The sequence below is a fragment of the Cricetulus griseus genome (genome assembly GCF_003668045.3).
Source record: "Cricetulus griseus strain 17A/GY chromosome 1 unlocalized genomic scaffold, alternate assembly CriGri-PICRH-1.0 chr1_0, whole genome shotgun sequence".
Classification (NCBI taxonomy): Eukaryota; Metazoa; Chordata; class Mammalia; order Rodentia; family Cricetidae; genus Cricetulus; species Cricetulus griseus.
In genome coordinates, this window is record NW_023276806.1 from 239177738 (window position 1) to 239192012 (window position 14275).

A 14275-nucleotide genomic window follows, 5' to 3' on the forward strand; every position below is an offset into this window, starting at 1 on the left:
TACTGACCCCTTTGATCTTCATTCTTCCCTCTCTGCAACTAAGTGCCACAGTTCAGTTCAGTGTCTATCTGTGGGTGTCTGCCTCTGCTTCCATCAGCCACTGCATGAGGGCTCTGAGACTTGGGCGCCTGCCGAAGAACCTAAAAAGTAAAAATTTAAGCATTAATTTTCTAGATTGTATGATTTTGCTACTGACATATTCTTGGATTACATAGTAAGATTAAAGATACATGTATTTCATGATGCCTTACAAAATTCTGGGCATCTTTCAGGTGCCATCTTGCTATTTCTGGTAGTTATAGAGTGTTCCCCTTTCCCTGATGTTAGTAAGATCTGTGAGGTACCCTGTGGAGGACCAGCTCACACTTCTTTAGTGAGTATCCATTTCTGTTTGATTCAACACTTTATCTATGGCTTCGCTACATCTCCCAGAACCACACCCGAAAGCAGACTAGGCTAGAAAGGGAAGCAAGGTTGTGATTCATGGTAGCATGGCAAAACACACACACACACACACACACACACACACACACACACACACACACACGTGCAACAACTGTTGATTTTTATAAGAAACAAACATTAATTCCCCCTGGTAAATTGTACCCATCATGTGCTTAAGTTACAGAGTTGAGGAGAGAATATATATGAGACTGTATAATCAATAAGTAGAAAACAGGAAGCTGAAATTCATACTCTATTTTAAGGAACATATTGAAAGCATGTGTGTCTGTGTCCATATGTGTGTGTTCATATGTGTGTATACATATACATATGTTTGTGAAAAGGCCAGAGATAGATGTTAGCTGTCTTTTGTTTTGTTTTTCAAGACAGGGTTTCTCTGTGGTTTTGGAGCTTGTCCCAGAACTCACTTTGTAGACAAGGCTGGCCTTGAACTCATAGAGATCCCCCTACTCTGCCTCCTGAATGCTGGGGTTATCTTATTCAATCAGTCTCTATCATATTTTTTGAGACAAATTCTCTCACTGAACCTGTAGCTCATTAATTCAGCTGGACTGGCTGGCCAGTGAGCTCCAGGTATCCTCCAGTCTGACATCTCAGCTTCCCTATCACTGAGATTTCAGCTGAGTGTCCAAAGCCAGTAGAGTGTAGATTTAAAGCCATCTTTAAATCTCATACTTGTGCATCAAGACTTTATTGATGGAAACATCTCCCCTACTGTACCCATTCTGACATTACCCGTCATCTACTGTATCCCCTGACATTAACCCTCATCTACTGTACCCCCTCTGACATTGTTGCCCTCTTTTCTCTTTCTGCAGACATTGATGCTGTGTTCTGGTTCTAAGACCACCACTGATTCCTTAGAAGGGAACATGTACAGATACCATGGAGCTTAGGTACTTTAAAATGAGGGACATCTTGCATTTCAAACAGAGGCTTGTTCTGAACAGAGTATCCGGGGAGGAGGAAGTAGGCACTCATGTGACCTGCTGTGATGAATCTACCCAGCATCTCCTCAGTAACTGATCTTCACCTTGAACCTTTGTAGCTGGCACGGTTATACTTTAAATCTTCAAGCACCTGCTTCACAAAACAGCTCCTCAGCTCCGGCACACTGTGGCGTGTAATCTGCCTACCGCCTGCTGGCTCTTTGCAGATGTGGACTGATAGGTACAGGGTAGACTTTCAGAGCTCCTGGAATGACCAGAAACAATCTGATGTGATCTGCTGTGGAACAGAACACAGGTCACATTTCCTTTCCCAGATGAAAGGGCAGGCTCCATAGCTAGACTGGGAAGAAATTCCAGGTTTGCCTATGATCCTGGGCTGTCTAACATCTCTGCTGTGATTTCTGTGTTTTCAAAACCCCCAGTAGTAATATTTTTCTATAGCATAGCTTGTTGTGAGGATTAAACATGAGCTAACAGTGTGATTGATGCATAGTTATTTAAATATACAAGGAATGCTAGCTGTTAACATATCAAGGCCTTGCCTTTGCCTGCATACAACAATACTCTACACCACAAACACCCCACCACACACAAACGTAAGTGTATAAATACAGGAGCTATGATTACATATATATATATCTGTAGTATAAAAATGCATACTTACAGTAAGGTATGGTTTTTTTTCTTGGCTACACCTGTATACCTAGCTATGGACACAAGATAAAATTCACGGTTAGTTTACCATCTCTTTGGCTTAACTCTCAAGTCCCTGTTACATCACACACCCTTGGTAACTTAGTGCTCCATGCCGCTTCATTATTTACTCTGAACAAACTTCAGAGTCTTCTTCCAATGCATGTGTCTGTGTGTAAGGGTAGGAGAGAGACTGCTGAGTCAGGGTGTCTTAGAGAGCCAACAAGTGACGGGGAGCAGAACCCCTGGACATATTTCTTTTCCCAGCTGAAGGATCAGCAAGGGTTGAATGACAATAGCAAGCCTTGAATGTCCAACCCTCCTGCCCTTGTTTTCAGGGTTTGGAGATTACAGGCATGCACCGTATGCCTGGCCTAAGAAGTTGTGCAGTATTTTTGCATTTGCATTTGACAATTTCCTTGTGGCAAAGAAAAACTGGACAGTCACATTGCATTATGTGCTCCAAATGCCATCAGAAAAATAATCAGGCTGGGTGACTTAGTTGACAGAGATTTGGGTTGTCCCCCAGTTCGAGGGCTACAAGTTTGTATCAAGGTGTCATCAGTGTCAGTTTCTAGAGAGGCCTGTCTTCCTGGCTTGCAGACAGCTGCCTTCCCCATGTCCTCACATGGCCTTTGCTCTTCATGCAGCCAGGGAGAGAGGCAGGGGGAGAAGGAGGAGGAGGGAGAAGGGTAGCAGCAGGGGCGAGCACGCGTTGTGTCGCTTTGTGTCTTCCCCCTTTGTGTCTCTTAACTCTCCTGACAGGAACACAGTCTGATTGGATCAGGGGCCTATCATGTGACTTGTCTGGGGAGATGTAAATAGATTTATTTACCCTGAATAAGGAAGCAGTGGACAGACCATAGAAGGACACAGTTAAGTCAAGCCTGGTGAATACATGACTTTGTTTGGGTCACTTCCAGGAGCAAAGATGACTCATGGGTAGGTGAACCACCAAAAAGTCCCACCCCGCCGGGTGTTGGTGGCACATGCCTTTAATCCCAGCACTCGGGAGGCAGAGGCAGGCAGATCTCTGTGAGTTTGAGGCCAGCCTGGTCTCTAGAGCCAGTGTCAGGATAGGCTCCAAAGCTACACAGAGAAAACCTGTCTCAGAAAGAAAAAAAAAAAACCCAAAAAAAAAAAACAAAAACAAACAAAAAAAACATCCCACCCCAGTCAATTTTTACTTGAAACGTCATGAAACATTTTTAGACAGGCAGAAAAGGGCACTGGAAACCTGGAGGAGGGTCTCCTAAAGATCTGTGGCCCCTTCCCGAGGAGGAGAGGTGAGCAGCCCCATTCCTGAGACTATAGCTGTTTATTTCATTGCCATGACTTCCTGTATGTTGTCGAAGTCACTCTGCTTCAATATGGCAATGGTCATGTCAAGAAGCCTGGAGGAAGCAGCTATACTCCAGGCTCCCACCCCTAGGACTTCATTACTCTTATTTCCCTAGAAGCGTCAACTCCAAATGAGGTCACAGTGGCGGTCAGGACTTCAACATGTCAATCTTGTATGTTGGGGATCAGGGTATCAGGTGTCAGTTCCAGTTTGAAGTGAACTTTTTTTTTCTTTTTAACCTAGCCCCAGTCTCAACATATAGAGACCAACTTTGATTATGGTTTTTTTTTTTTTTTTTTTTTTTTTTTTTTTTTTTTTTGCATAGGGTCTGTATCAGCCACTTTTCTGTTGCTGTGATAAACACAATGACCAAAAGCAACTTGAGGAAAAAAGGGGCTTTTTGTTTTTTGTCTTATATTCTAGAGTCCATCATTGAGGAGAAGCCAAGGCAGAAATTCAGGACAGGAGCTTAAAGGAAAATCACAGAGACTCAGCTTGCTGGCTTGTCACCAGGCTCATGTTCTTATACAGTCCAGGCCCACCTGCCCAGGGGTGGCAGAACCCACAATAGGCTGGGTCCTCCAGCACCAATGAACAATCAGGAGGATGCCCCACAGACATGCCTGCAGGCCAATTACATAGAGGCAACCCCCAAGTTGGTTTTGGTTGGTGTTTATCACTGCATCAGGGAAACAAACTAGAGCAGGATCCAGGGTTTGTAGTCTGCATGACTGTGCAAGAGGGCTGGGTCTCTGAAAAGGCAGATGAGGCTTATAAAACAGTCACGGTGAAATATCTCCATGGTCACACAGGTGCCATCTAGAAATGCAGACGGCACTACACCGCAGTCCAGTCTCCCAGGCTAAACCTTGTGGTATTGACTCTGGCTTCCTCAGGTGAGCTTTCAAGAACACACAGAGCCTGGGCACTGCCAAGGCTGCCATCTGGAGGCCACCACAGTAGAGTCTCCAACATTGCCTGTCAGTAAGAGCACCTGCAGAATTAAGGAGGCTCTCTTTGGTTTGGGGTGCACAGCAGTTGAGTCAAGAACTATATGAAACTGCAATAGGGATAGAGAAACAGAGAAATAGAGGTGAATAGGCAGGAGGGTGAGGTCAGAGGGCTGGCTAGCTACAGAACAAGTTTTGGGAACACTGAGTATTTGTATGCATGACTTGGCAGAGAGGCGACGCTTAGATAATCTGAAGCACACAGAGCTAGCTTCAAACCACTGGAAAAATTTGGGCAGGTGACAAAAAGTTCCACAACATTTCAGGCATTATGCTTTTGCATGGCCTTGACCGGCTGAGAGAACACATCTGGGAACAAAACATACCAAACCCCTGCGTTGGTTAACAGTCTGTTCAAAGTGAATGACTAGAAGGAGATTGCTCAGTCAGAAAAGCGTTTGCTGTGCAAGCATGAGGATTTGATCTGACTCCCAGCCACACAAAAGCCCGCTGTGGTGGTGGCCTGTACTTGTAATCCCAGCACTGGGGAAACAGAGGCATGTGTCCCCTTGGGGCTGGCCACCAGCCAGCATGGCTGAATTGGTTAATTTCAGTTTGAGAAACCCTGTCTCAAAAAACAAGATGGACAGTGTCTGAGTAACCAGCATCTGTGGTTCAGACATCTGGTAGAACACACACACACACACACACACACACACACACACACACACACACACACACACACACACAAACACACACAGGTGTTCGCACGCGCCCCCCCCCAATGAAGTTGTTTTGATTTTAAGAGTTTTTTGAATTTTATTTTATGTGCAGTGCCTGAGTTTCACATGTATGTAGGTGTCCACAGAGGTCAAAAGAAGGTGCCGGATCCCCCTGGAACTGGAGTTATGGGAGAATGTGCGTTCAAAGAACCAAACCCGGGTCCTCTACAAGAGCAACAAGAGCTCTTAACCATTGAACTCAAAGCAAAGTTTTTATTTGGATTTCCTTCTTTGTGTACCCATGAGCATGACTGTTGGTGAACCTAATATTATGATTTGAACTTGATGTGTTGCACAGGTTCTACCTTTTAATGCTGTTTGCCCAGCAGATGGAACCATTTTGAGGGGCAATGGGGCTTGGCTGGCTGAAGTAAGTGAAGGGAAGCCAGCTTTTAAAGGTCATTGCTTAGTCCCTGGTTCTAACATCTCTGCTCCCTGTCTATGAGATTCGAACTGATGGCCACCTTATCTGGTTACCATGCTTTGCCCACCGTGAAATCCCCTAAAACCATGAGCCAAAACAAATAGTTCCATCTTCAAGTCACTTCTAGCAGGGATTTTGTCAGAGCAATGAGAAATTAGCGTAGGGTAGGAATTGGAGTTGCTGTTCTCTGTAATGTGTTTGTATTAGTAATTTCTTTTATGAACATTATGTTCTCAAAGAAAATGTTCTGACCTAAGCTCCAAGTTATTCCCTAACAGTCTGGACTTCTTTACAGGCCCTCCCACCTTTGCAATGAAATAGTAATTGCCTGATTGTTTAGGGTCTGTCTTCCTTGCCAAGTTGTTTTCCCAATGAAAATAACAGCCAGGTTCCTTTAAATCATAATAGTATCCACCAGGGCTTCTTGCCTATAGCAATAAATTCTTTTTGAATGAGTTGCTCCATTCACTCACTTATTCATCCATTAATAACATTCACAACCCCTAGGAAGTACGCTCCACTTAGGAAAACAAACATTAATAGAGTTTCTGCATTCAAAGACTTCACAGCTAAATGAAGAAAGTTCTTTATCATCTTAGGTAAAAGTTCTCCTTGAGAACCAGGGGAAGAGGTGACTTTGTTCCCCAAAATACTCACCTCAAATGACCAGGAGAAATTACATTGAACTCACCAGGCCTGACTCTCCTGGGAGAACATGAAGTGTCTCTCTAACACTCTCTTGAATCTAAGTCAAGGTCTTTCCACAAACTAGACTTGCAAACAATTCTATTGTCATGAGAAAGATTTTTAAAAGTGTTATCTTCCCCCACCGGGATATTATGTGCATTTATTGCCTCCCATGTCTCTGTGATAAAATACCCTGACAGGACAAGCTGAGGTGAGGAGTGGTATACATTGCTGCAAGGCTACAAAGAGTGACAGATCTTCACCACAGGCAGATGAAGCAGAGGATCCTGGTCCATCGTGGGAGTGTGAGGTGGTGGGTCTTCTCCTCACAGGAATAGTGATGCAGAGAAAGCTGATCCAAAACCAGAGGCGGGTGTGACTTTGAAGTCCTAGTCCTAGTGACTCACTTCCTCCAAGAGAGCCCCCACATCCGCAAAGTTCTACAACCTCCCCAGAACCAACCTTGCCACCAGCTGGAAGACGAGATGTTCAAAACAGAGGCCTGTTTCAGTTTCAAACATAACAGTGTCCGTGGCAAAAAAAAAAATGTGTTGAGCTGTGTCTTGGATGATAAATTGGGTGTTGCTAAGGGGAGAGGCAGCATTAGAAATTGAGATGACAGTGTCTGCCAAAGCACGGATGTGTGATTTAACTTGTTACTACAGAGAATGCCAAGTGCCTGGTGAGGCTGCGGGTGGGACTGGAGCGAGGCTGTGAGATTATGGGGTTGGTGTGCAGGCAGGCTGGAGGACAGGGTGCTGATCACTCACCAGGAGGACTGTGTCAGGCTGTAGGATCTATATGAGGGTTTTCTTCTTCTTCTTTGCAGTTTAGACAGAGCCCTCTGGTGGTGGTGTGGAGGGCCTATTGACAAGGCCAGTGGTGCAGCTGTATTTGTCTTTCAGGGCCTGCAAGAAGGTGGGCAAAGGGGAGCATATAGCTGGAGTGAGGTGCAGGCAGGGGAGTCAGCAGGACTTGGTGACTCCATGTGGAGTGGGGAAGAGACGGAAGGAATAAGGTCCAGAGTTGGCATAGGTCTCTTGGACTTGAATACTATTAGTTCAACAAAATAAAGTTCTCAGAGGTCACTCCACACACACCAAAGTGAAGGGCGCTTCATTTTGCAAATGGTGAAAGAGTGCTTGCTGTATGACTCATCTTCTGGGAGGAAGAGGAATGGCAACAGGAAAATCTAGCTTGCTTTGTGGTCATAAATACTGTGAGCACTGCACGTAAAATACTGCAGCCACACAGAGGTAGCTTTCTGGTTTTCCTTCTGGAAATAAGAACATGGGTTGCTAGATTGTCCACACAGTGTGGGCCAAATAGATTGCTCAACATCTCCCAAAGACTTCTGGGAGACTACCTGGTGGCGAAGGGGAATTCAATTGTGGATTGACTTGGTATTGGGAGGGTTTATCAATCAACACGAAGTCAGAATTATGAATTCTTTTTTATTTTTTCTTAGACAAGGTAGATAGGGTTTCTCTGTATAGCCCTGGCTGTCCTGGAACTCAGAGAACTGCCTGCCTCCACCTCCTGGGTGCTGGGATTAAAGGTGTGCTACACCATGCCCAGCTGACTTTTATTATTATTATTATTATTATTATTATTATTATTATTATTATTATTTATACCAGTCAAAACATCCAGGTGTGAATTCTTATAAATAGAATTTCTAGCTTGGTGTGGTGGTGCATGTCTTGTTGGGGCCCAAAAATATCAACTATGGTATTTTGGATACAGGCCTCAAGCTCTATCCCAGGAGCTCAAATCTCACATTGTCTTTAAGTTGGCAGCTGGTTACCACCGGATGGCTTGGTCTCAGTGGAGAATGTCTCCTAGTTTTCATAACAATAGACCTAGGCCCCCTATTCTGAGGGCTTGTATATGTGCCTAGGGACTGGTGAAAGGCTGGTGAGGATGTGCATTTTTACGGGTGCCTCTAAGATTAAAGGTAATATTTGATATCAGCTTTATACATGATAATAGATGTCTTGATATCACCCCCACGGTTGGAAAGCTAGTTAAGAGGATGCTTGAATAAACCGTAGACTCCAGTCTCTAGGATAGACTGAGAGCCCTCCTGAGATGACAAGATGTCTGTGTCTCTTCCTTAACGCTGTTAGGTAATTAGCTTCCCCAGGTCCACACTCTCCCACTCAGGGATGGATCTGGGGCTGTTCCAATAATTTTGATTACAGCCCCAAAGACATCAGTCCAGAATAGATGGCCTCTGTAGTGTGAGACTGATACAGGCTGGACTCCGGCAATGTCTGAGCACCCAGGAGGCTGACTGGAGCATTTTGAGTTCATAGCCAGCCTGGGTGATATCAAGTTTGAGGTCAGCCTGGGCTACATAGTGAAAACTTGTTTCAAAAAAAAAAAAAAAAATGGAAGGAAGAGCTGTCATAGTGACATACACCTATAAACCCTGCACTTGAGAGGCTGAGAGAGGAAGGTTAAGTAAGATTCCTGGTCATCCTTATTTACATAGTAAATTTGAGGCTAGTCTGGGCTAAGTGTGACCCTATCTCACCATCATCCCAGATACACAGGAGCAAAACAAAACAAAATTTACTTTCCATTTGGAACCTCAGGCATTATAAATCTTCATTTGTGGTAAGAAGCATCCATGAAAATACAACCCGCTCACAATTAACGTAGCTTCAAACTTCGTATACCAAGGTGATATAGGCTTTCAATAAAAAACATGTTTATAACAATTCTACTGGAATGCATTCTCACACCAAACAACTTATGTATTTAAAATGCATGCTTTCAATGAATTCTTACTTACTTTGAAAATTAAGTTTTCTGGCAGTGTAATTGTATTCACTCTGTAAACAGAAAAACAATGCAATGAATGTTCTAAAATTGTAGAACAGACCTTCTATACAGGGATTTTCTTTTTTGATTATTAGGGCCCGGAGGAAATATATCCTATGTGTATTTAAATGAAACAAAAGTATAGACTATGATGAAAATCATCCCAGGAAAGTGACATGTGTACTGAGATGGAGTGTGCATTCCCACAATGGCTTTCTTCATTGTCCTGCTGGGTAGGGGAGACCCAGTTTAATTTACAGGCCCTGACTTTGTTACCAGGGGACTAGGGCAAAGCCTTCTCATGAGGTAATCCTTTCAACTAAAATTTGACAGGTTGTGACAAGGGAATCCTTACCAGGGCTAGTAATGATTTTGTATTAAGAGAGAAAAATAAAGAATAGCCTTAGGGAGTTAAACTGACACATGTGTTGATAGGAAAGCTCGGTCTGCCCATCTACTGTGTGTGCACTGGGAGAAAGGTGGAAGGTTTGGAGAATGCTGAATGCCACCCCATATCACATGTTAATGATTTTTGTGACAGGTGGCACAGCTCTAAAAACACATGCTTTTGTTAAAATAACTCTGCATGGAAAAATATCACCCCAGACTTTGCTATGAAATGTGCAGAACTCTTTGGAAAGATCAAGCTTCTCCACTTTGTGCCAAGAATATGACCACTGGTTTTGGCGTTTTGACCAACTAGCTTTTGCCTTTCCAAGATCACATGTGGGTGTATTATGGGAAAGGGGCCCAACACACCTTAATATCTGTTGTGCAATATTTTGTTTGTGTTCTGACAAATAAAGCTTGCCTGGAGATCAGAGGGTGGAGCTAGTCACTAGGTAGCCATAGAGATCTGGAGGTCTTTACAGAGAGGAGACAGGAAGTAACAAGGCTGGGTGGAGACAGGGTCTTGACCCTTTTTGTCTGAGGATTCAGAGAGACTGTGGCTGCTTTTTTGCTTCTCTGATCTTTCCGCATTTAGCTCGCTATCTGACTCTGGTTTGTTTGTTTGTTTTGATAAGACTATTTAGGATCACATCAAATATCTCTTATTAATTAATTTTGGTTTTGAACCAGAGTCTTCCTTTGTAGTCCAGGTGGACCTCCAACTTGTGATTCTCCTGCCTCAAGTTCCCTAGTGAAGGGATCACAGGCGTGTACCAACTTTCCTGGCGGACACTGTTAATTCTTAAATGTAGCTTTTATATTTTGACTTCCAGAGTCAAAAGCATGTAGAGCCTTCCTGGTGTGATACTTGCGTATGTCTTTAAAGCTCCTAGAACCCAGCCTATGCCACTTTTCCTGTAATCAGCCTTCTTCCCTAATCATTTTGGTCACACAAAGACCCATTCTTGTGTCTGAATGTTGGGTTATGGGGTTGAATTTCCTATTGGCTTTTAATATATTATAATAGATTCTGTAAAGACACCTTTACAGTCTTTCTTCCCGCTCATAAAGAGTAATATTTAGCATCATGTGCCCTTTGGGAGGACTCTTGAGGAGGGAATGTTACTCTGACCAATTTGCTACATAGCTGCCATGTCTGTTTCCCACAGATATTACTACACAGGCTGGAGATATGGCTCAGTTTACTTGCCAGCATGGGTGAGCCCCTGAATTCAGTCTCCAGCACTACACACATACACACAAATAAACTACTACATGTAAGTAGTTATAGTTCCTTTTTTTGGCTACTAGGAAACTCAGAATAACATATTTATCTCTTTAGTGCTAACTAGAATTGGTTATTTTCTTCAGTGCTGGTCTTCCACTGAACTATATCTGCAACACTAAAAATATTTTTGTATCATAATTTTTTTCATCAAGTTTTCTTATGATCCTGCTTTATGACCTTTGGGAAGAAGGGGCAGTTGAGTCTGGTTAATATTTTCACTGGTCTTTAAAAAATTATAATTTAACTTTATTTTATGTGCATGGGTGTGAAGGTATCAGATCCCCAGGAACTGGAGTTATAGATAGTTGTGAGCTGCCATGCACTCTGGTCCTCTGGAAGAGCAGCTAGTGCTCTTAACCTCTGAGACATCTCTCCAGCCACCTTTACTGGTCTTTTTTATATTATTGGAGATTGAATTGAGGCCCTTGCCCATAATGTGCTAGTGCTTCTACTGAAGCACCATCTTTAAAAAAAAAGTTTATTTATTGTGTGCATGACGTGTATGTCTAGGGGTGCCTGTGCCATAGTGTATTTGTGGGAGTCAGAGGAAAACCTTGTGGAGTTGGTATTCTCCATCCATCTTTGTGTGGGTTCCATGATGGAAGCCAACTTATCAGGCTTTATTCTCCGAGACAATTTCATGGTCCTCCACCCATCTTTCATTTTTTAAGTTTTTTTTTTTTTCTGAGACAGGGTTTCTCTGTATTGCTTTGGAACCTATCCTGGAACTTGCTCTGTAGACCAGGCTGGCTTCAAACTCACAGAGATCCACCTGCCTCTGTCTCCCGAGTGCTGGGATCAAAGTTGTGCACCACCAACACCTGGCTTCGATTTTTAATTTTTGTTCAATCCATGTTTTACTAAATTTTCCAGGTTATTCTTGAACTTGTTCTGTAATCAGAGTAGGCTTTGGACTTTCATACATCATGCCTCAGCTCTCCAGGAACTATAGGGACTATAGGCTTTTATCACCAAGTCTTGACCATTTTTGTCTTTTAAAATAATTAATTCCATATCCTACATAGAGGGATAATACTCCTCCCAGAAGACATAGACTAAGAAGTAAAAATCTCATTGCCAGGCATGAGATATCTCCCCTAAAGTTGTTGATCAAGGGAAGCCTACAGACCTCCAAGACAATACAGGCTGTTGCCATTCCTCTTGGCTACCCATCAGAAGGTGACGGTGTTGGGTGTTGTGCCCAAGTCTCAAGGACCCACAAAGACCACCAAGGAGGCAGACTCATCGAACTGCAAATGCAAGGTTTATTGCTCTATCCAACTTCGATAGGGACCTCATCTAGTTAGCTGAAGCAGCAGTCATCAGAGGAGGTGCTTTCCTTGTCTACTGCTGGGGTATTTAAGGGCAAAAACTGCAGGGTTACCTCAGCAGGTGGGGAGAGGTATGGGTCAGTTCCTGATTGCTTGACATTTAGGGGAATTTTTATAAAGTCTTATTTTAGGCATGAAATACTTGTTTACCAGTTATTTTCATTGGCTGACTGTAGAAGGGAACATTTTGTGGTTTCTGTGACTTTGTCCATTTCTTGCAGGTAGCCTGTTACACACAGTTCCCAGGGGGACAGTTTCTTGCAGGTGGCCTGTTACACACAGTTCCCAGCTACTAAGCATCCTGGACACTAGAGGGGAGGGCTTGGCCTGTCCTGGAGTTTCTTTGTGACATGTGCTGAGTCAGAGGCCTACATGTCTTTTCTGAAGCTTGTCATGGCTGCTAAAGCAGGGGGCTGGGTGAGGGTCTGGTCCCTTCAGTGGTAAGACACTACTGCTGAAGACAGCACAACTTTGGCCATACAACTTGGAGACGGCAAGTCAGCACTGGCTAGGAAGCTTTTTCTCTATTGGTTAGCTGTCATAGTATGAAATTAGGCTGTGTACACTGATTGAAGAGCAGTAGTCTTTATATGAATCTGGAAAGCTGTAATAAGGACTGTCCTGACAAGAACATACCCATGGGTTCAATAGTGGCATCAATGTTATGGGGTAACCAACAACTTTCTCATAGGATTTGAGGCCTCTTCCACTGGAGAAAACCCATAACTGGTACTGTAAATCTGGCCAAGAACATGTGGCTAGGAAGTCCATAGACTCTAGAACTGAACTTATCACTCTTATTTTTGCTACATGGACATAGCATCAAAATGCCTTCTAAGTGCATATCTACACCATCCATGTATGAGCAGCACAAACAGGACTCCATGGAATATATGTGTAATATATAATATAAATTATGTAAGTATTTTATGGAAATACACACACATATATGTATATGTATGTATATATGACGTTGGGAAGGGAATTTGGTGGTATTTGGGAGGAGTTTGAGAGGGGAACATCAGGAGTGAATGACCAATATTGTATGTATTTACGAAATTCTGAAAAAAATAACCATATATATGGATATATATGAGAAACTTTGAGAGTTGGGGCACGCCTGAAATCCCAGGAGTTACCAGGCTCGGGCAAAACAACTATGAGTTTGAGACCAGCCTGGACTACGTGACAAGACCCTATCTCAATCAGAACACAGTAAAATAGAACACTTGAAAAATCAACTCATGTATTTTTCAGCTATTTCAAATGCCGTTTGGATTTAGGTGAAAGAAAAATGAAAACTTTAAGATTAACGCTCAGCCTTCATAAGGTAATTTTCCTCCGAGTTTTCAGATTAGCCCACAGCTCTTGCTTTTCCGCCTTTACTCCCCACTGACCTCTTGCTTTGACTTCTGGTGTTAATACAACTCTGTGCTTTATTAAATATTTCAACTCACTAGTGTTTTATGTGAATTAGTCCTGTTGTTCCAGGTTGTGTGTGTGTGTTTTTTAACTACAGGACCATGGCTTGTATTTTCTGAATCTAGTTCACTAATACTCTGTCAAGAAACGTTTCCTTTTACATTAGAATGGTAACAGATGGTGACTTGTTATTTATTTATTTTGGGGGGTAGGAGACTGAGATAGGGTTTCTCTGTGTATCCCTGGCTGTCCTAGAACTCCCTCTGTAAACCACGCTGCCTCCCTAGTGCAGGGATTAAAGGCATGCACCACCAAGCTGCCTTTTTGTTGTTGTTGTTGTTTGTTTTTTGAGACAGGGTTTTTCTGTGTAGCTCTGGCTGTCCTAGAACTCGATTTGTAGACCAAGTTGGCCTCAAATTCACAGAGATCCACCTGCCTCTGTCCCTGGATTTGCTGGGATCAAGGGCATGGACCACCACCGCTTAGCTGCCTTTTTGTTCTTTAAGGCACCCAGAGATTCTTATTTAGGAACCCAATTTTGTCAACAATGATCTAAGCTTGCTCTTTCATCTTGAGACTATTCAGATCATTCAGTTAAAGGGTGTGGTGGTTCATGCCTGTACTCCCATCACTCTGGAGGCTGAGGGAGGAGGATCCTTGAGGGTTTGAGGACAGCCTGGGCTATATAGTGAGTGCTAGACCAGGCTGGGTAATACAGCAGG

At 43.2% G+C, this 14275-nt stretch overlaps 1 long non-coding RNA gene across 1 annotated transcript; it reads right to left on the minus strand.

Annotated features, from left to right (window-relative positions):
* LOC118239331 lies at positions 1 to 2814 on the minus strand. The gene is made up of 3 exons (XR_004771890.1): positions 2080 to 2814; positions 1499 to 1659; positions 1 to 140 (listed from the first exon to the last, which is right to left on the minus strand). It is a non-coding gene; the product is annotated as an uncharacterized LOC118239331 (long non-coding RNA).
* Positions 2815 to 14275: the final 11461 nt, after the last annotated feature.